The sequence below is a fragment of the Castanea sativa genome, chromosome 12, assembly GCF_040712315.1.
Source record: "Castanea sativa cultivar Marrone di Chiusa Pesio chromosome 12, ASM4071231v1".
In the NCBI taxonomy this organism is placed as follows: domain Eukaryota; kingdom Viridiplantae; phylum Streptophyta; class Magnoliopsida; order Fagales; family Fagaceae; genus Castanea; species Castanea sativa.
The window spans coordinates 40344953-40367517 of NC_134024.1; positions in this window are offsets into that span (position 1 = coordinate 40344953).

Below are 22565 nucleotides of genomic sequence, written 5' to 3' on the forward strand. Positions count from 1 at the left end.
AAACTTACACTTTGCAATTCATTAATCCTTTTGTTGAAGATTATGAACAAGAGCAATTTAAGGCATAGCCTTAAAAGTTGCTTGAACCAAAATAGGCATATTGGAATCCTAAGAGTCCTTTTAAAAATGTATCATCTTAAATTGCTCATAAGTGGTAATGTTCACATTTTGTATGATTTCAAAACATCTTCCTAATGGTTTAAGAGTAGATACCCTTCAAAATCTTTTTTATCAAGTTTCCAACCAAAGTGTATATATATATATATATATATATATATATATAAAGGCTTTTAACGGTCATTTGAGGGTTAAAATCCATATAATTAAGCTGTTTTCAGAAACTTATTGAGCCCAAACTTCATTGGAATCCTAGTCCTAAGAAATTGGTTCTTGAAGATTGTATAAATTTACTTGGGTGCACCCATCAATTGGAGATCATTAAAAAAATAAAAATAAAATAAAAACTTAAATTTTTTAGTTGTAAAATCTTGATATTATCTCAATAAAATTTTTTAACTTTTACACTAAAAAAAAAAAATCTAATGATATATGCAGTCACGGTAGATTTTTCTTTGACAATTTTGCTTTTTCTTCTCAATTCTTTTCCGTATTTAATACATGGGTTTTTCTTTTTCTTGCTTTATCTTCTTCCTTTCAATATGAAATTTGGTAGATTCTTTTTTCCTCTATGAATCTGGGTTTTCATTGTTTCTTTCTGTTTTATATGAAAGAAATCTGGTTTTGGTTTAGGGATTGGTTATCTTGGATTAAGAGAATAGAGATAATAAATTTTGAGTTCGGTTGTGTTGTGCTTTTGGAGTCTCTCTCTCTCAAAAATCCAGCCAAGATATATGTTCTATTTTCTTTTTCTTTTTTTCTCTTTTTTGTTTCTCTTTTAAGCTCACACCAAAAGTTTGTTTCATTTTGATGAGTTTGTCACAGAGAACTTTGTGTTCTTTTGATTAGAATTTCTTTAGAGAGAAGTTTTGATATATGATTTGTATTTGTTTGAAATTTTTTTATGTAATGTTCATCTATTTTTTGCAAAATTTCAAACTCACTTTTTGATTCATTTGATGTTATATTTTCGAATTAAAATGTGTTGTTCTAACTAAAAATGGAGAGGTCAGCTATGGAAGCCTAATAGAGCAGAGTTTAGGTAGGTAAAGTGTCAAATTACAGGTAGACAACTTAAATTCGAGTCAAATCACAGGTAGATAAGATATAATTTGCCCAAAAGTCTAGGGCCCATTTGGTAAGAGATTTCTAGTAATATTGTTTATGTTGGGGAAAAAAAATCCTAATCCCCTCTATGTCTATGTGTGAATTAAAATATATAACTACCAAGCAATAGCAATATTATGAAAACAAAAATTTCAGCAAGCACCACATAAACACAATCACACAAGAACACCAAATCTTACGTGAAAAACCCTCTGGTGTAGAGGGAAAAACCACGGGGTAGCTCCGAAAAATATCCACTATGAAATAAAGATTACAACTATCAAGTTTATGCTAAACTTAAGTCCACAATAAATTGAATATACAACAAATAAATTTCAAGGAGTAAATGCAATCTCACCACAAAGCCAGTAGCAAAATCTTACTCTGAATACTCCAACTCTCCATGGTTGTAGCACTCAAAAACTCCATGAAAACTCCACCAATTTATCTTCCTTGTGTGTAACTTAAGCAAAGAAAAATGTCTCCTTTTTTCTTTTTCACTCTCTCACACTCCCACTGTGTTTCTCTCTATCTCTTCACTCGGACTGCACCACTCAAATGGCTGAAGCTCTCTCCTTTTGTGTTTCTTGCTCTCTCTGCAACTCTCGCACAATAGACGAATGTGGCTCTATTTCTTCAGCACTCTCTGCCAGGCTGAATGGCCTTTGTTTTCTTCTTCTTTCTTTTCTCCTCAGCGTGTGAGACGCACTTGTATCACTTCTCATTAAGAGAAGTCAGATATCCTTCAGCTTGCTCAGCTTTTGCATTAAGTGAGCGTTTGGATTCAGCGTTTTGGCGTCTGCGTTTCTCCTTCAGCGTTTTGCCTCTTTTTTTTTTTTTCTTTTTTTTTTCCCCAGCCGCACTTGTTGACTTTCCTGCGTTTCACTCCTTTTTTTTTTTTTTTTCCTGCAGCAGCATGCTTTTCAGGGGACAACGGCTACTGTTTATGAACAGTAGCCGTATATTTTTGACTTCTCAGTCATTTTCTGCTGTGAACAGTGCATTTGTGCACTGTTCACGGACCCACAAATTTTATTTTCAGTTATTTTTTTTATTAAAAATGGGACCCACCATACTATTCACACATTTAAAAATTATTTTGTTACAGTGTTTTCAGTTTTTAGCAATAAGTTCTATCCAAACGGACCCTAAACCAAAAGCTGATTTGGAAGGTTGAGGAAGCAAGCTCATTAATTGAGCTTTTGACCCATGCTTATAGGCTGGACCCACACGGTGCTTTGCACCCAACAGTTTAAGTTTTGTAGTAATAAGTGTGAAAGAAAAAGTATACATGTTGTGATGTTTAAACAACAGTTTTCATCCTTACCAAACGGCCCTAATAAAAAAAATTATTGCATCCAACAAATTTACATTGAGAGAGTGGTGCATCCTCCCAATCACGTGCCATTTTGGCGCCCAAAATTACCCTCAAATCCTATAAACATCCACATCAAGTACAACCAAAAAACATCAATTCCTCAAATAGAAAATCCCCAAACCCATCTATATATAATTATATATAGAGCCCATTTAATAGGCTGTTCACAAAGCCTTAACGCGCGTTTTAGACAAAACGTGATTTTATAAACCGTTTGGCTCCACAAAAATCAGCACGTTTGCGTTTTCAAAATCCAGATTTTTCACGTTTACAAAACATTGCAAAGCTCTGCTTTTTTAGAAACGTAGATTAGGTTACCACAATTTTTTTCTTCAGAAAATCAAAATTGCGCCAAAATGATAATCGGTTTTACCGAAATACCAGCTTTATCCCTTCCCCATGTATATCTCTTCCAAAATTTTCTCAATTAGTCTATACTCCTCCATGTATATCTGCTACCTTGTTCTCTCAGTCTCCACGGGCTCTCTTCTGCTTTGTTTATGGTCTTCGTTCTTCATCTCGCTTGCTAGGTAACAATTCTCCGTTCCTCTTTTGCTGAATTTATGTTATAGATTTGGGCTTTTTGCATGGTAGGTTACATATTGTTAGAAATCTAAATGTTAGAGCTTATTTTGACTGAAGGACTTGTTGCTGCTGTTGTTTTTGTTTCTGGGTTGTGGATTTATTTGGGTTTTCAGTTGCTTTTGATACATGCCCATTTGGGTTTTGTTTAAAATTGCTTTATATTTGTAGACACAGATGTCATTGAAATCAGAATTTTTTTTTTTTTGGTGGGATTGAGAATAAATGGATAAAGGAATTTTCTTTATTTTGTTTCTCATTCAAGAATCAAGATTGTGTTTATGGGCTTTTAATAAAAATTCAAATTTTAATTTTCTTTAGTGATAAAAACCTTAGTGGGTATTCCTTGCTATGTGTGTTGTTGGATGGCCATATAGGAATAAGAAAAAGGTGAAATAAGAGGATATTCACCATAGTTAGTATGTGAAATTTCCCAATAAAGTATGGCTTATGTTGATTCAAGGAGATGTAAAACCTATGTGGAGGTAAGTATGATACCAAATCCATATCCTAGTTGGTGGTTAAGGCAATTATTGATGGTATTAGGAACATGGTGACCAAGTGCAGAGCACCCTCCTTCAATTGGGTTCCTAGAGAGATGAATAGAGCTGCCCATGAACTAACTAGGCGGGCAATATGCTCAAAACTTGAAAAATATATATGCTTTCTTTTAAGTTTGTAGGGAATTTGCTTATCCTAAAATTATATTACCACTCCAAAAGGATTAGTTTTGACTCACTCCAGACTATAACAAATTTGCAGTTCCTATCATGTCTAAAATTCCTTAGCAAGACAAAGAATTTGATTAATGTTGATAATACCAACCTTTCCTAAATTAGGAACTATAATTGTAACTAAGGCCATAGAAATAAAAGCTCCATCATGCTAGGAAAACTCTGCATAACTTATTAACAAAGAGTCAAAATTTTATATGAACATGTACATGATAAATATATAGGTACGTATTGGTTCTTTTAGTTTTGATTCATAACATTACCAAGTTCATTCACTCACTATATAAAATTTTAACTTTTTGTTAACATTACCAAGTTCATGTAATGTCCATGTCCACTCCAAAATGTCCACTGGTGTTTTAGTTTTGATTCTTTTGATGGCAAAAGTCAGCAAGTTTAATAGTGAGTAAATCATTAGTCATAAAGTAGTTGAGAAGCTTGGGAAATCTAAAACAAATGCTTACTACTTGGTAATAAGATATTAATTGAGAAAGTAATTATAATAATTTAAAAATTGAGAATTAAAGGGATTTGTGTACAATTAGGCAGCCACTCCAAAAATCAGGGAAAGCTTGACATTGCATCATGAAAGTTGTCCTAAGGATTGAGGTTACTCAAATACATGTGTCTAGTAAAAACTTACAGTAATTGTCAAAATGCAAGTATATATAGAGACTATATGAGCAGGAGGGACAAGATTCATGTTAAGGTCTTAGATGGATTGGTTTGATTAATGGTGGAAATTGTTGTGGTTGTTTAGAGGGAATCTGACCTCAAGAATAGCTGTTGGGGTAGAGTAAGAGAATTAAGATGTTACAGTAAGAAATTAGAATGTCATGTAAGAAATTAGAATGTCATGTAGCAGAGAGCGATTTGCAAGATAGGTAGATTATTAACATGAAAATAAGCTAAATAGCAGGAGACAAACCTTTATATGATTGGCATTTGTCATGGGAAAATCATTGATCCCTGAAGGACACAAAAAGGACTATAAAAAAGCACAGAAAACTATATCGGATGACCTCTAATATCATACCTATTAGACAAAAGAAAAGTAGTTTCTTTAGCTCTTTTTTTTTATTATAAATTCCTGCTCTTTTGGTTGGGTTAGAAGAACCTGCAAACTGCAATTCTGCAGCCCACACAGCTGCAAAATTTTCTCTTGCCTCTAATCACTCTTGTTTTTTCATTAAAGGTAAGCTTCCCCCTGCCTTAATGGCAATTTGTAAGGTTGATTCTTGTTCCTTTCCTTCTCATTAATGCATTGAAGTTTTTCAGTTATATAAATTATAATTTGATAAGGAGATGAAGGTTATTCGTGATAGGATTGCTCGGTCCATTTGTGGGTTGTAACCAATGTATTTTCATTATTTCTATTTTGGACAAATTTTTATGTTTCGGTCAGTATCGTGCATTAATTGATCAGTATCATGCTTTGTATTATGAAAGCTTGCTTATTATGTTGACTCATGATTGAATTTTGTTATCTTATTTGATGCATCATGATTAATTTGAGGTAGCTGATGGTACTAGAATAAAATTTTGGTTGGATGTTTGGTGTGGCTGCTATTTCTTATTATGCCTTCTTCTTCTTTTTATTTTATTGTATTTTTTATATTTCCTACTAGAAGAGTTTTGATTATACACTGTGTTTGAATGTCTAGTCCATGTCTTCTGCAATTTCATTGGATTGATCTTCCTATTTTTCTCTAAATAACTGTTGATCTTACTATGTTTTTTTAGTAATTATTGTAAATCTCTCTCTTAATCGAATGAACCCATGTATCTTTGGGATTCTAGCTGTTTTGTTTACTTTGAGTGACTACATTTGTATATCACGTGTTGCCAGTTTGGTGTTGACAATCTATGTCAGACTATATGATGAGGAAATTGGAGAATGCTAATCAATAATGACTACAATGTCTTAACTCTTAACTCTTAGGCTTCTCTACAAGGGGATCTTTTTCTAAACTTCCAATTGAGTCTTTGTAATTAGTATTGTTTATAGAGTCTTGGTAGTTTGCTGGATTTTTCATTCTTCTGATATGCTTCCATCTATTTAACTCAGCTATACAACTTATTAATATTTTACCAAGCAGTTGAGTTATTTGGTATTGTTTTAATATAATTTTTTGGTGTGGAAGTAGCTATTAAAGTCCTCGAGTCTGAGCGTGTAAATTCAGATATGTAGAGAGAGTTTAGGCAGGAGGTCTTTTTAATGAGGTGTGTTGAACCGTGTTATTTGCCAAAATTTTGACTTGGGATATATGTTCTTCATATCTTGTTTGTTGAGGTTGTTTAACTAGGCTTAATATAATTGTTTGTGGGCATTAGAGTTATTTATGAAGACTTAATTCGGTGGAAAAACATGTAGCACAATAAAGGAAACATAGCAGTGATTGGCAGTGCCTAAAGTTTTGTTTTAATTATATTTTGTCACTCTTGATTAATGTCAAAATTCAAATTTAAAAACACAAATCATATATTTCAACCATGGTATAGAATAGTCTAGTTGAGAGGTGGGTTGGTTTTGAGTTCAACTATGGTGCTCATTCTGTTTTTGCACATGCACTTTTACTAATATGGGGTTAGCTTCATTGTTTGGGAAAACTATAGGAAAGTCTTTGATGTTTTAATGACAACCTTGACTCTTTTGAAACTACATGGATGACTTAATAACAACCCCAAGGGAGCAGCATAATCGGTTGGGGACCTTTGGCTCATGAAGTGGAGGTCACTACTGTTCCTCTTCCTTGGGGCCAAAACTTGTTCATCTTAAAAAAAAAAATGGATGACTTAATGACAACATTATCTACCTTCACTTTCAAGTTTCAACTCTTTGTCAATGACTTTGATGAGCTCTGCTTATTTCATGATCTTAAATTTACTTTAATACTTGTTTGATTCCCTTGAGTTATACCAATTAACTTTGCTTATTTTTTTAGTAATTATTTTAATATAATTATTTTCCTAATCATTTTAATATCTTCCTCTTGATGGTTTTTTTTTCTTTTTTAATTTTAAATTATATAAATTTCTCTCCATGAATTCCAACAACGACAACATCATTATTGTTACTAGTGGATGTCTTGCACGATGCGCGTGTTCGTTATTAGTTATTTTATAATATTCATGTGTTATAATATTTGAAAAATTAATTTCGATTATGTATTTTACGTCACTAAAATAATGAATGAAAAAAAATGTAACACTATATATCCATAAAGTAACCATAATTAATTAGACTCTAAAAATGCCACTATATGCCCTTTTTTGTTGGATTAAGTGTATATGTATATTTAGTTCTTACATTTGACGATTCCAATATAAATTTTTTATTATTTCCTTTTCTTTTTTTTAGAAGTATTTAAAAAAAAAAAAAACACTTGAAATTTTGAAGGCTAAACATCTAAGATTTAAGGTTTATAATTTCTAATTCGCAAAACTAAATATACATGCTAAGAGATTAAAAATAAAACAATAATTGAACAGAGAAATATAAACTTATACTATTTTATATCTCACGTTTAATTTTACCTATATCTGAGTACGTTAATCACTTATAAAGATTAAACACTTTCCAAAAATATAAATAAAGACAAAAAACACATACCTTTTAGAAACCCCATATGTTGTTAAAACATTGTATCAAGCTCTGATAGTGTTGTTAAGAAGTTTAGATCATATGCACCTGAAACCAAAGCCAATTTCATACTATTTTTTACACTAATTTTCTCACTCTTTGTCTTTCTGTCTCTCCAGTCCTACTTTTCTTTTGGCCTTTTGATATTTTGTGAAACTAGAATATATAAAAGAACATGAAAACTAACATTGAATAGAGAAAACCTTTCATTTTTTAAATTAATGAAATTAAAAGTGAAAGAGTTCAAGAAGTTGGAAAAAAGAGTAGAACCAAATCTTTTAATTTTCTGCATTTATGGCTTAAACTAATCATTGATAAGATGATGGGAGGTGAAAGGCTAAACGAAAAAGTACTCATACAAAGTGCCATATGGCAGAACCTCATGCACTCTCACATGAGGTCTTTGCTTATATATATATTGATTATTATTAATGTAATTGTCAGGTTTAATTACATATTTTCAATAATATTAAAAAAAACACTGATTAAAAGAAAAATAACAAAATAACCTTAACAAAATAGTTAAGTCCTTTTTCAGAATTTACCCTCAAAATAGCCATTTTTAAAACAGCTTATCTAAACGCATATTTTCACAATTTTACCAAACGCTTATACCGAGGTAGATTCCTGAACTTGAAACTGTAACCTGTCGACTTTGGTGGAAAGCATGTGCCAATGCACCAAGGCTTGACTTTTCGGTCTGAAAAAATCTAGTACTACACCCTTTAGCACAAGAACTTTGCCATAATTTTTTGACGTAACAGGTTATGAGTAGTTAAAAAGTTGTGGGTCCGTATAAAAGCGGTAGGGTCGCAATCTATCACATTAGATAGTTGTGGAAAATAGTGTGGTCTTAAAATTAATCTTTATGCCTTGAATACTTATGCATAATATTATTTTCATATTAGTTATTCAAACGCCTTCTCTTGCGCTACGTAATAGTTTTGACATGGGCTCTTTGGCATATACATCATGATTCTTTTTTTGGGATTTTATTGCATGTATGAATTTTTATGGATGTGTTATAGTCATCCCTTGTACAATTTATTTGTTTGAATGTGATATATTACTCTTAAAAAATTAAAATGAAAACGTAGTGGTTGTTATTAGGAAAATGCTTGGGCCTATTTCTCTTTTTTTTTTTTTTTTTTTTTCCATTGCACTTACCATTATGCACTATGGCATACTGCTTCACAATAAATCATTTAAATTAAATTGTTGTTTCCTACTAATTCATTTTTCATTTCCATGTAGATTAGTAGATATCAGCTGTAGGAAAAGAGTAAAGCTTACAGATCTTGATGTCAATATTCCCTTAAGTTGCAGAAAAAATGCTTCTTCCGCAGCTTTAGAAGGAAGACAGAGTCCAAGATGTAAGTTTCTACTGCTGCCCATACATTGCTTTGCTTTTCTGGAGCTGCATATTCCTTGGGTTCTTGGTATAACTTGTTGTTTTCCTTCTTGAAGTAAAAATGTTGTTTCTCTTTGTGCTAAATGTTTAAATATATACAAGCTCTATTGTGATAATTATGTTGTATTTCTAGTGGTACCAATCAAAAGTAATTGGAATTCGTGTTTGAAAATATTAATCATTCCATTTGAATGTAACATGCAGCCGATGACCCCAAAACTTCCGAATTTGCATTTTTTAAGAAATTGAAGGAAAATGCAGGCCGCAAATACCAATCCCATACGTTGCTTAAAGAAGAAAACCAGTCAAAGAAGTTCAAAATTAGTGGCTGTTCTGGAGGTAAATGTTCAGAAATGCATCTCAACTGCAATTTGGGTTTATTCGTTTTTTTTTTCTCCCAGTCTTAAAGGCTGGTATGAATTTATTTCTTCTTCTAGAAAATTTTATGTATATGAATCAGCCATACTTAAAATATTTAAAGGCAATGCACTTGTCTGGACATGATTATTTACGTGCTTTCTCTGTACTATGCAGGAAACCCAAACAGTGTCAAATTTAGCTGTAAGGACTTCAGTTCCTTGTTGCTTGCTGAAAATGTTACACCTAGTAACTTTAGCTCACACCTGTCACCTCTTGGTGGGGCATCAAAGAAATCAGGTGTGCGCTGTAAAGTGGCTTTTTATTTTCTTTTTTCTTTTAATGGTATGCTTCTGATTAGTATTTCTTTCTTGTTTATTCTATCAATAAAAAGGGAAGAAAATCATGACAACAAATTATTGCTCCTAATTTTCGAATAATGTTACAGTAATCTTCCTTGTAAATAAATGGAGATTGTTCTCTCTAATTTGAACATGAAATCTAATTGTTACACCTTTTTTTGTGATTTTATATTTTTATTATAACCTCTTAGTATTGTGTGAAATAGCTCCTCTTCTGATGTCCAAAATGCACTGGCTTATCGTTTCTAACATATTTAAAAATGGCAAATATAAATGCAGTTATATTGACTTGTAAACTGAAAAGAAAAAAAAGGCTATATTGTACTGTCCTGAGACCACTTTTAGGGATATTACTTGGTATTCTGAATCCCTAGAAAAAATATTAAAATAATGCTAATGCTTTGTAGGAGGTGAATGCTGCTTCCTTCATTGTTGACTACTTGCTTCTTGGTAGTTGATTCCTGGTGATTCATATCCGTTGCTGCCCATGCACTATGACACTTTTGGGGGGCTATTTGACATGGATAGAATTAGAAAGCCAGCTAGGAAGCTCTTTTAGTAGGCTTGGGCTAGAATAATTTGTGATTTTAGTATTCCAAAAGGTGAGAGAACGCTATTAGGCTTCAACATTCTTAAGTAAAATATTCACCACCACTTTATTTAACCTCATTCTCAGTATGGTATTCTGCTTCATGATCTAATGTTACATGATTCTTAGTATCTTTAATCATGATTTTTTGTACATTGTCATAATATCCTCATTAATGTTCTCATTTGGTAAATGATGATGCCAAATTAGAACCACTGATGAAGTTGCTCAGTTTGCAATAGATCCTGTGGATGTGGAATCCAGAACTTTGATATGATACTTGCAAGTAACCCATTTTTTACTTTTTTATTGGTTGGCAGAGGGAAATTCACCGGAAGCTTGTACAACCTCAGCAGGTATAAGCTGCCTGCATACATGAAAATATTGAGAAATATAGCAATGTGTTGAATCCTGGGGTTATGTATGCTTTGTTTGGTAGCTAATATCATGGAAGGAAAGGAAGAAAAAAATATAGATTTTTACAAGTTATTAAGCATTTTGTTTTTAAATTCCAAATTTTATTTTATCCTTGGCAATCCAATGGAGTTCTATTGCTTGTTTGAGGTAGATTATAACAATTTTTTCCACTTCCAAATCTTACAACCATAGATGCTGGTGTAGTGCTTTGCTGAATAGTCTTAAATGCTTGCAAGTATTTATGTTTAGGGGGCCAGCACAGCCATGGAGAAAGCTTTTCTAAAAAGAAACAGAAATTACGCAAATGGGTTGTAGAGACATCATATCCTCATATTGAAGAACTCTGTTCAAAGGGGTTAGACACATGACCTTTTAACAAGTTTTCTCATTTTATTTTAGCATCATGTCATGGACTTGTAGAAATTTTCTCAGGTATGATTTTGTTTCTTTGCTTCTCAGTCACCTGTTCCCCGAGAGCAATGAAAACAGCGTATGTTCCTTTTGCTTTCCATATGGATGTCACTTATTCTGTTAATGTTGGTGATTAAGCTGAATAATCATTTCTCTGGCAGGGTTTTAAGAAATCAAAATCAAGGGACATCGATGTTGATACCAAATCTCAGTTTCTCAATTCTTTGGAGTCACATAGTCAGCTCAAAAAATTAAGCCATATGCCTGCAAGGAACTATATGGAACTTGACCATGTTTCACACTTGGATGATGGTCCTTCATCTTTTTGGTTGAATAGATCACCAGAGGGGTCCTCTCAAATTCTTACATTCCCTCAAGCAATGCCAGTATAGCATGTCTCAAGTATGAAATGAGAGAGACCAGTTATGAAGTAGGAGGAAGAAGTCCAGTTCTATGCACTCAGTGTGATTCCACTTATGGCTTTCAATCTAAAAGATATGGATCTCTTGCATATAATCATCTCAAAGAACTGGATGACTTACATTATCCAAAAAAATGTTTGATTAAAAGTGGGTCACATCCTCTTCTTCTGGGTTGGGACTTTGACAAGAGTACCGAGGAAAGAAACTCGTCTATTACTTGTCAAAATACAGAGCTGAATGTGTATTCACCTTCATCAAGTTCCTTGGGTGATTATCACCAGCACATTCTGGATGATAGGATAGGTGCAAAAGAGTTCAGTGAATCATCCTTCCTGTCCACATATTCTCCAAATGTTATTTCATTCCCATGGTCCTATTCAACCAACTATAATGACCTTGATTTTGGAAAACAAGTTGAAGACAAGGAAGAGATAAATGCTGACTTTAATTATTTTCCTCTAGCTCTAACACTTGCACCAGACTATCTTACTCTGGCTGAAGATTACAAGAATGACACGAAATGCCAAGATAGCAGCATCTTCTTTTCTCCTCATAATCTCGATATAATGAGCAAGGTTTTCAGTGAGAGATATCATCATCCTGGTTTCGAAGGTGTCCTCCTTTCCTCTGGACTTGATTTTAATATTGAATGGGATTGCCCGTCATTAAGTGGTTCCTCAAGGAAGCATCATCCACTTTTCAATTATGCTTTTCGGTCTCCCAGATATGAAGGAACATATTCATGCTTTTTACTCAAAGACAAGAGTGAAAGTTTCCTAGATGGTTCAAGTCATAGAGGAACCCTGAGTCATGTCAGTGATATTGTTAATATCCAAGACTTGTCATCATTTTATTTCCAAATTCCGCTAGAAAAAGACAAGTCATGCCCTTTGCTGCTCGATAAATCAAGCTGGGATAGAACTTGAGGAAAAATTTATTATGATGATAGTAAAGATGCTTCCAAGCATTTTGGACATGCTCTTGATTTAGGTATACGGGTCTATCAAGAGATTACTTGTGAATTTGACACTGCCTTGTCTATTGTCCTATGTTGGGGGTAAGTTCAATCCCTCTTGTCATCTCTCAAAAGTTGTTTCTTGAGCTAGACCCTAGCACAAGAATCTACACTTGCCACACAATCTCAAAGAATCCCACCCCTTAAATCGCAGTGACGTAGAAGTTTGTACACTGTTAGATCCTATTAATAAAATCTGAACTGTGAGATGGACAAGACTAGGAATAAAGAGGATATCAAAGAGGGTGGTGAAGCTTTGGAAGTAACCTTTAGAATCTTAACTTAGCGAGCAGGTGGACTCTAGCTCACATTTTTTTTTTCTTTTAACTACCAAGAAAAGATAAAAAGTTATAAAAATGTTCTCAATGGTTTACAAAAGTTCTTGATGCATGTTTAGTCATATACTTGCAAAAAATGAACCCCTCTTCTCTCTTGTTGTCCAGGTCTGCTTTTATTAGTGCTAAGCAAGTCCATGGGGTTGTTAGTAGTCTAGTCTATTATGGCTTTGGCATGCTTCTTGTTTGTTATGATTACTACTTTGTCAAATCCCCGGCTTCTAGCTTGGTTGTAGAGCTTCTCTGACAACAGCCAGTTTGGCATTTATTTGTTGGAGATTTGAGAGTATGTAAAGTTTAAGCTACTAACTCGTGTTAGAATAAAATGGTTTAGAACTTCAATTTTATACTCCTACCAAATTTTTGAAATTTAACATAGTTTATAGTATTCAACATAGTTTGACATAAAGTAGTTTTGGTATTTATGCATTTTGCAATTCACTAATCCCTTTTGTTTATGATTATTGGGGAACGGAATCAATTCAAGGCATAGTCTTAAAGTTATCCGAACCAAAAGAGGTACATTGGGATCCCGAATCCTTTTCAAAGATGCATCATCTCAAGTTCCTCATAGTTGGAAATGTTCGCCTCAGCCATGATCCCAAACATCTTCCTAATGACTTAGGATTTCTTGATTGGAGTGGGTATCCTTCGAAATCTTTGCCAGCAAGTTTCCAACCAATGATTTGATTGAACTTCACATGTGTTATAGCAACATTGAATGACTTTGGAAAGGAACAAAGGTAATATATGCCATTCTACAACTTTTCTTTTAATAGTTTCGTTAAACTATAAGATTTTTAGAAGTTAAAAATTGTTTTATGTCTTTTTGGATTTTTACAGTCTTGTGAGATGTTGAAATTCATCGAATTGAAAAGATCTCTAAAATTTTTTGAAATCCTTAACTTCACCAAAATCCCAATTCTTGAGAAATTAGTTCTTGAAGATTGCATACAGTTACGCAAGATACATCCATCAATCAGATATCACAAAAAGCTTACTCTTCTTAATCTAAAAGGTTGCAAACACCTTAGAAGTCTCCCATGAAAGTTTGAAATGGAGTCTCTTGAGATCCTTATTCTTTCTAAATGCTCAAATTTAAAAAGAATTCCAAAATTTGGGGAGGAAATGGAATGTGTATCAAATCTTTACTTGGATGGCACTGCTATTACAAAACTACCCACATCAATTGGGAATTTGACTGACCTTGTTTCATAGAATGCAAGAGATTGCAAAAATCTTATGTCTCTTCCTAGTACCTTTTTTAATATGGCATGGCTTAAAGATCTGGATCTTTTCAGATGCTCAAAACTACTAGAGAACTTGGGGATTAGTGAAAGTGTGGATATGGTCGGAACTTCAAAAGAAATAGCTTGTAAATTGAACTTTAAAAAAAGTGTGGATATGTCGAGAAGTTCTGATCCTATGGGCTTGCTATCATCTTCTCTATTTGGTTTGTCTTCTTTGAGCAATCCGAATTTTAGTTATTGCAATCTCAAGGAAATCTCCAATGATATTAGCTGCTTATTCTCTTTAAAATGTTTAGATCTAAGTGGAAATAATTTTGGTTGCCTTTCAGAAAGCATAGCTCAACTATCTATTCTAAAATGGTTGATCGTGAATAATTGCATGAGACTTCAATCCTTTCCAAAGCTTCCATTAGGTATAGCTTTTATAAGAGGACTTGGTTGCTTCTCATTGGAAACGTTACTGGATCAATTAATACCAAATTCTTCATTTGAGCTAGATCTCTTTCTTTCAAATTGCAGTAAACTAACTGACAATCAAGGATTTATTGACTTGTTTTTTGCAGTGATAAAAAAGTCCCCTCAGGTCTCTCTCTCTCTCTCTCTCTCTCTCTCTCTCTCTCTCTCTCTCTCTCTCTCTCTCTCTCTCTCTCTCTCTCTCTCGTGGTTCTAAGCATTTTTGCTTTGTATGTTTCAGAGGGACTCTCTTAAGTATCAATATGATACATATGCAGTGTTTTTTCTTGGAAGTGAAATTCCGGAGTGGTTTAGCCATCAATGTATGGGGGATGAAGTGAATATAATGGAACATTTTTCTCATTTGTGTAATGACTGGATTGGGATTGCTGTTTGCGTTGTTTTATGTTCTCTTCTACATCACTAAATTCAAAGTCACCATCCAATTAAGTGCATAGTGATAGTCAATGGAATAAATTTTAATTTTGTCCCTAGCAAAATAGTTGCTTTATTAGATCATATTTTCCTATATTATTTGCTTCCTCAATTATACCCAAGGGAGGAGGACAAAAAATCACTGTGGGAATATGAAGCAAATGGATTCCGTAAGATTGGAATTAAAATTGATAAAACACCTTCAAGCTTGGTGAAGAAATGCGGGTTGCGTGTGGTATACAAGAAAGACATTGAAGATCTCAACAGCTATGGCTCAGTGTAGCAACAATAGCATCATTCCTTATGTTCCCCATCATAATTTCAAATTTTCGGCAGTGGTAGTTGAAGTTAACAAAAATGATTGTGAGAAGTCAAGTCAGTACAAGGAATGTGGTGAAAAGCTAAGCAATTGGCAGGAATTACATGTAAGTCATTGTCATTGTCTTTCTTCTTAATTCAAGTTTTGTTGGTTGCTGCATTATCTTTGTCTCTTCAGTGTACATTTATAAATGGATTGCCCACCATGTGTTTGATTAGAGTTGTCAATGACACTCCTAGCAGTTTGACTAAAATGAACAAAGAATGGCAAGAAGTAGCTTTTTGTTGGTGTTTTAAATGCAAAATAATTTATCTGCCAAATGTGCTGGTTTATTGTTCTATCTCATGTTGTTTTCTTCCAATCAACAAATATTGAATAATAGATAGTATTGAATAGTAATATTTCTAAATGGCCTTAGAAAAAACATCTTACACTTGATCATCCCATGTGAGACCTGAATATTATTTCAATCTCATTTAAAAGTGACAAATCTTTTTCCTCTGCTTTTTTTTTTTTTTGTTACATTTCATATTGAATTTATGATACACCTTTATAAACATGCAATTATATGCATATGGTTCCAATTTTATTGGATTTCCCCAAAGGGATGTTCAATGAAATTGCTTGGGTTCTCTAAAAGTTGTGGCAGCTGTCTAGTTAAAGATACTTTTGGAGTGAATTCTGAATTCTTTTGAAAACTCTATAGCCAAAACGATGCTGAGAGAATTTTCCTAATTCCTGTTTGTGTTGCTCACAAGCTCATAATGCCTCGTTCCAAATCTGGGTCTTATTTTGTCAAAAAAAGAAAATGGCTGGTGCATACCAGGAATTGTAGAAACCAAGCTAGTAGGTCTTTTATTGATCTTACTGGCACAACCTTAAGTGAGGAGCCTGGGCATTGCACCCAGTTATGTGGGTTGCAGTTACCTTCTAAAATGATTATAGTTTTCTGATTTTTTTTTTAAAATAGTTTTCTTCTTGTGAGGGTTGAATTGAGAAGACAACTGAGGACTCATGTCCTTTGTGTCCAAGATACTGAAAGCTTAGACCATATTTTCCCCCCTTGTCATGTAGAGAAATCTGGCTTGTCTGATCTGTCCATTAGAATGGATTTCATTCAACCTTACTTGATTGGCTTATAGGAACAAGGCAACAGTGAATAAAGAACCTTTATCTGCCACTAATGTGGTCAAAGTATTGTAAAAGTATGATTTCAATGTGCAGGGTAACTAACAGTGCAAAAACATAGAAATGCCTAAACAGTAGCAGGATAAGCAACTTGACACCATGTTGGATGAGAGCTGAAAGAGTAAGAGAAGGAAAGGGGATCCAATTTCTTTTTTTTTAATAAAAATAGAGGCCCTTGTCCATGGCTGGTTGTTTCAACTGGGCTATTAAAGATTCTATGACAGCAGCTTTATTGGCATTTTTATGAAGGATTGTTGAGAATTCTAGATTTGGGATTTCTCTGTCATTCAGCAATTTACAAATGTTTGGGATTGATAGATGGACGGACGTTCTGGCAGAGCCTTGATCTCTAACAACTATTGCCCCTACGTCTTTATGAACATTAGCTTGGATAACAGACAGAAAACTCCTAATATTCTAATCTTTTCTTCTTGTGTTGTTTTGGTTCCTTTGTTTCAATGTACCAAAAAAAGAATGGCAAGAAAAGGTTTTTATTGGTGGTTAAAAGGCAGTAGAAATCATGTGTTGGAAAGCAAGTAAAGATCAAAACTGGAAAGCTTTTACTGCCAAAGGTATTATTAATTTATTGTTTAATCCCATGTTTCCATTCAAAATTATGCTTATGGGTTGTCCTCAGTTTGAAAGTCCATAAGCAAAGGCTGATTGGTAAGAAAAGGCATGACAATCCAAAATGAATAAACTAGAATTCTAATTCTTATATTTTTCCTTGTTGTCCCTTACGTATAATTTGGTTTTCTTTAATTTAAAGTATGAAAATGGGTTTTATTTGTTTGGAACTATTAAAAGATTTTCTTGTTTCTTCTTGTCATTTAGAAATCTGGTTTAATTAGATCTATCTGTTAGAACTAATTTCTTTCAGCCTTACTCGATTCAGGCATGGATCAAGAGCAGGCTGAAGGGTATCAGTGGCAATTAAGAAAACTTAAAGTACTTCTAAGTGTAGTGTGTCTCTATCTTTTGGTTTATTTGGACTTATAGTAGGAACATGGAAACTTTGAAGGGTGATCCTTTCCTTGCCACTAATGTGGTCATGTATTGTAAAACTTTGATTTTCTATGTGTAGGGTAACTAACAGTTGTTTGGAGATTAAAAAAAAATGGTTTTTTTTTTTTTTTTTTAATTTTTAAATCAAGCTGTTTGGAGAGAGCTAGTCCCATGTAGCAACTAGCATTTAGTCCCATGTGTCTTTTAGAACTTTGCTCCTAGCTGTCATTTTAGTCTCTTAAGATGGGGATTCTAACCTTTTGCCCCTGTTGAGCAAAAAATTAGGCAATATGTCCATGTTTCAAAACTATTTAGGGGCGTGCCCTGTTTCGATACTCGATTATAAAAAAATCGATTTACTTAAGGTACTCTACTATTACGAAGCCGAGTTCTGGGCAGGTTGATGCCATAGTGGCGAGGTTGATGCCACGCTGGCTCGCCACCGTGGCTTTTGGGCAATTAAATATTTCAAGTATATTGTTCAGAACTCAGTAATGGGGAAACCAAGTTACTTGAAAAACTCGATCCTTTCGAAATCTAGTTACTGAGGGAATTCGAATCACTTGTTTATGTGTGAGGTGTTCTTGTCGTGTGCTTAACCCGATGAAGGGAAAATCAAGTTTAGTAACTTATACTCACCTCTGGTATAATTGAATTATGTTGCTATTTACCTCTTCAGTACCCAAAACAGAATCTCCTCATTTTCAGATCAACTTATCCTCATTTTTAGAATTTCCTCCCAGAAGTTGGTGTTATCTCTCTATCATCTCAAGTGAGAAACTCATTTTCTTCTTTGAAGTACATAGAGAATTTTATGGTGTAGGTAAACAGTAGTTTTAGATATTACAAAAGTTTATCATTCATAATGTATGTTTTTTTTAGAGAAGAATTTTCATTTGATAGGTTGTATTACTTGTGCTTTGGTATATTCTTGAATGAGTGTTATGTGAGTATATTGAGGTTATATTAGTTGTTTGGTGTTGTAAATTTTAATTACTAAAAATGACAATTTTTAAATTTGCTACAAGAAATGTATAATAAATCTAATTTGGGTGATCAGTGTTATGTGTGTACATTGGGTTATATTGGGTCTTTGATGGTGTAAATTTTATTGTTAAAAAATGAAAATCTTTAGATTTGCTAAAACTAATGAACAGTTAATCTTTAAATTTGCAAAAGTTGAACGTACATAATCATCATTTGTCAGACATTAACAACAAGATTTTGTATTGCACACAACGTGTAGACATTAACAACAACGTCTAATGTTTATGGTCAGATGTAAGTGTTAGCATTTCATTTTTAGCATGTTATAGTACATAAATTTATGTCTTCGTCGTGTACCATCTTATGCAGTTATACATTATTTACCAACAGTTGATGCACACTGTTAACTCGATCATTTGATGTTATTGTATTCAGCGTCAATGTTTGGTTTTGGCAACCCTTTCATCTATAGGCCTTGCGATGTGTTCACTGTGATGATGTGTTCACTGTGATGGGTCGTTGCTGGGTGTTGGAAGATGAGTTCAGCTATCCAATCGATCCGAATTTGCGAAATAGTGTAAAGGTTCACAACACCATGAGGCAAGAGTGAGCTTGGTTATTTCGTGAATAGGAAATGTTATATGATGAGTTGGTCGGTTATAAGTTTCCGGTGCCTCGGCGACTCACATTGCAGATGCCAAGAGACATGATCGATGAACTTCATAAAGTATTAAATCACATAAGAGAAGAAAATAATTGAATGAAGATACGTCTTAATTGATATCGAACCCAAGTCAAGATTTGAGAGTTAGTGGAGTGTAAGTTGTACGAGCAAGCACGATACATGCAATCACTTCTTGCCACTCCCATTTATTAGTCAGACGTGGAGATGTCAGATGAAGAGTAATCGTGTCTTGTGTAATTGGACTTTGTTGGAGAACTATTTTCCTTAATTATGTTTTAGATGTATGTGTGTCATTGTTAGTGGAGTGTAAGATGTACGAGCAAGTACGATACATGCAATCACTTCTTGCTACTCCCACTTATCAATCAGATGAAGAGTAATCGTGTCGTGGTGTAATTGGACTTTGTTGGAGAACTATTTTCCTTAACTATATTTTAGATGTATGTGTGTCACTGTTAACTCGATCATTTGATGTTATTGTATTCAGCGCCAATGTCTAGTTTTGGCAACCCTTTCATCTATAGGCCTTTCTGGCAACTCTTAAGATTGTCTTCCTCTCTCTTTTTTTGTTCTTTTTTTTTTAATTACTATGTAGTTGAATAATTTTCGGCCGTTGTTTACAATGATCATGATTATAGGGAACAATGAAATGAAAAAATCCATAAAAATCATGTAGAAATACTAGATTATCTTGGTCTTTACCATTAAGGGTTTTTATTGATAAGTCTCTCATAGAGGTTAGTGACAATAGCTTGTAGATGCAGAATTTACTATGAGAAATGGGCAAGAACATAGTTTATCAAGAGTGTGAAAATCATAAAAGATTGTTGTTATTTGAGGACATTAACAATATTCTTACCCAAAAAAAAAAATGGTAAGATGTTCAAGATAAAGGGTATGTGCTCAACCTACTAATCCTTTACATTTTTCAACCTACTAATCCTTTATGTTCAAGATTATGAACAAAAGCAATTCAAGGCATAGACTTAAATTTGCTTGAACGAAAAAGAGGCATATTGAAATCCTAAATTTTGTTCAAATATGCATCATCTTAAATTGCTCCAAAACTATTGGAGCACCAATTTCTTTAGATATTTTTCGAGTGGCTCGGAACTACAGTTTATAAAAAATTTTGTAAATCAAGATGCTCCAAAGAAACACATTTATATGGTGCTTTTTAAGTACTTGATTGGATTTTAGGTTTATTTTAAATCTAAAAAATACCTCATCGCCAAAAGGCCGGTTGATATCTGAAGAGAGTTTTGAGGAAAAAATCGCCAGCAGTAGACAAAGTGCAAGAGCAGTCTGACCCTCTGCGTTAGGATTTTCAGTAACTAGTTTTCATAGGCACATAACGCAGGTGCAGATATTCACCTTTTGCATGATCCCCAAACATCTTCCTAGTGGCTTAAGATTTCATAATTGAAATGGATACCCTTCAAAATATTTTCCATCAAGTTTCCAACCAAAGTAGTATAGGTAGAGCCTTATACAACTTGATTTTTAAGTTTCATTAAACTGCAAGGTTTTGTAGTAACAAAGATTTTTTTTTTTTTTTTTCGGTTGCTTTTAACAATCATTTGATAGCCTAAAATCTATCCAATTAAGCTAGTTTGAAAAACTTATTGAAACCCCAAACTTCACCAGAATCATAGTTCTTGGAGACCGTATAAATTGACCTTAGGTGCACCCATCAATTGGAGTTCATAATTTTTTTTTAAAGGCTAGAGAACCTTAAAACTCTTCCAAGCAAGTTTGATATGGAGTCTCTTAAATTTTTTTTTTTTTTTTTTTTTGCCTACTCAAAAGTTAAAAAGAACTAGTAAGTTGCCCGTGCGATGCACGGATAATATTATAATGTTTTATGTAAGATAAATTTAGAGAATGTTGTACATATATTATACCATAATTGTTATAGAACTTTGTTAGTAATGAGTTCATTATTAAAAAAAAAACAAAAGCCAAACAAAATAATGAAATAAAGATGAAATTTAGAATTTTAAAAAAAAAAAAAAAAACCTTAATGAACCAAATGCTAAAATCCTCAATTGATACATTATTGGAATTCATAGAAAAGAAAGCACACGCAACATATAGAATTATACAATCATCATTAAACCAAAACTCCAAAAAAAAAAAAAAAAACCATAAACCCAAAACTCAATTCATTGTAGGAAAAAAGTCAATTTGTATTGCTTTATTGAAATATCAAGAAACTTACTTGAGGAAGAAACTTTGGAGTCTAATGCGGATTGAATAGTCGTGTTGTTTTTCCTCCACAAATTCAATTGCCATTGACTAAATCCCCTTTACCCTACCACCGCACACCCTTGGTATGAGGGTCACTCCACAAGCATAAGTGCTTGTGGGGTATGGGGTATGGGAGGGCAAGGATTGGAGTTCAAGTCTTCAAAAGAGAGCTTCACACACATATATATTTAGATTTGGCTAGAGTAGAATTTTTATTTTGTATGTAAAAAAAAAAATTAAAAATTAAAACCCTCCACCCTAGATGATAACTGCTTGATCCCTATAATCCAATTTATGATTTACAACATGTTTAGCTTTTGTTTATTTTGAAAAGACCAGCCTACTCAAGTCATATGCTAAGATTAAATAATCTTGAAAGGACAATGACAATGACAATGAGACTTTTACACTAAATAAACAATTATCGACTTCTCAGTTCTAGATTTCAAGCATCTTTTTGAAATCGATATACACAATAACACAACCTATAAAAGAAAATAGCAAAACACAGAATCTCATGATCTTAACCCTACCGATTGTAAGTGAAGAAATGAATTTATGAAAGTAACAAAAGATAGCTTGAACTCATACATGTCAAGGCCACTTAATGTGCGATGGATAGCCACTGGTTACAACAAAAGATCACAAGAGCAATAGATTTCTTCCATTGGCCTGGTGTTTTAAAAAATTATGAGTATGGAAAAAAAATTTGAGAGTGATAGTAGTTTAGGAAATTTAACTATTAAAGGTTTTTTTTTTTTTTTTGAAGAGAAAGAAAGTTTTTTTTTAAGAGAGAAAGAAAGAGAATGGAGGCATATGGTCAAAGTTGAGAGGCGAAGGCAAAGCGTGAGAGAGGTTGGGGAGTCAAAGGTTTAGAAAATCCTACATTAACCATTATAGAAGAGTTTTGATAATATACATAATGTGAAAACAAAAAGGCAAAAACCAAAACGTCATTTTGGAGGCAAGTTGTGATTAATGTATCTACACAATCATAAAGGCTGAAACTTTTTATATGACTAACATAAAAACTTGTCATACCAAAAAAAAAAAAAAGACTAACAGAGGAGGGAGACTTTGTTTATGAGATGTTTGTATGTAAATTCATCACCA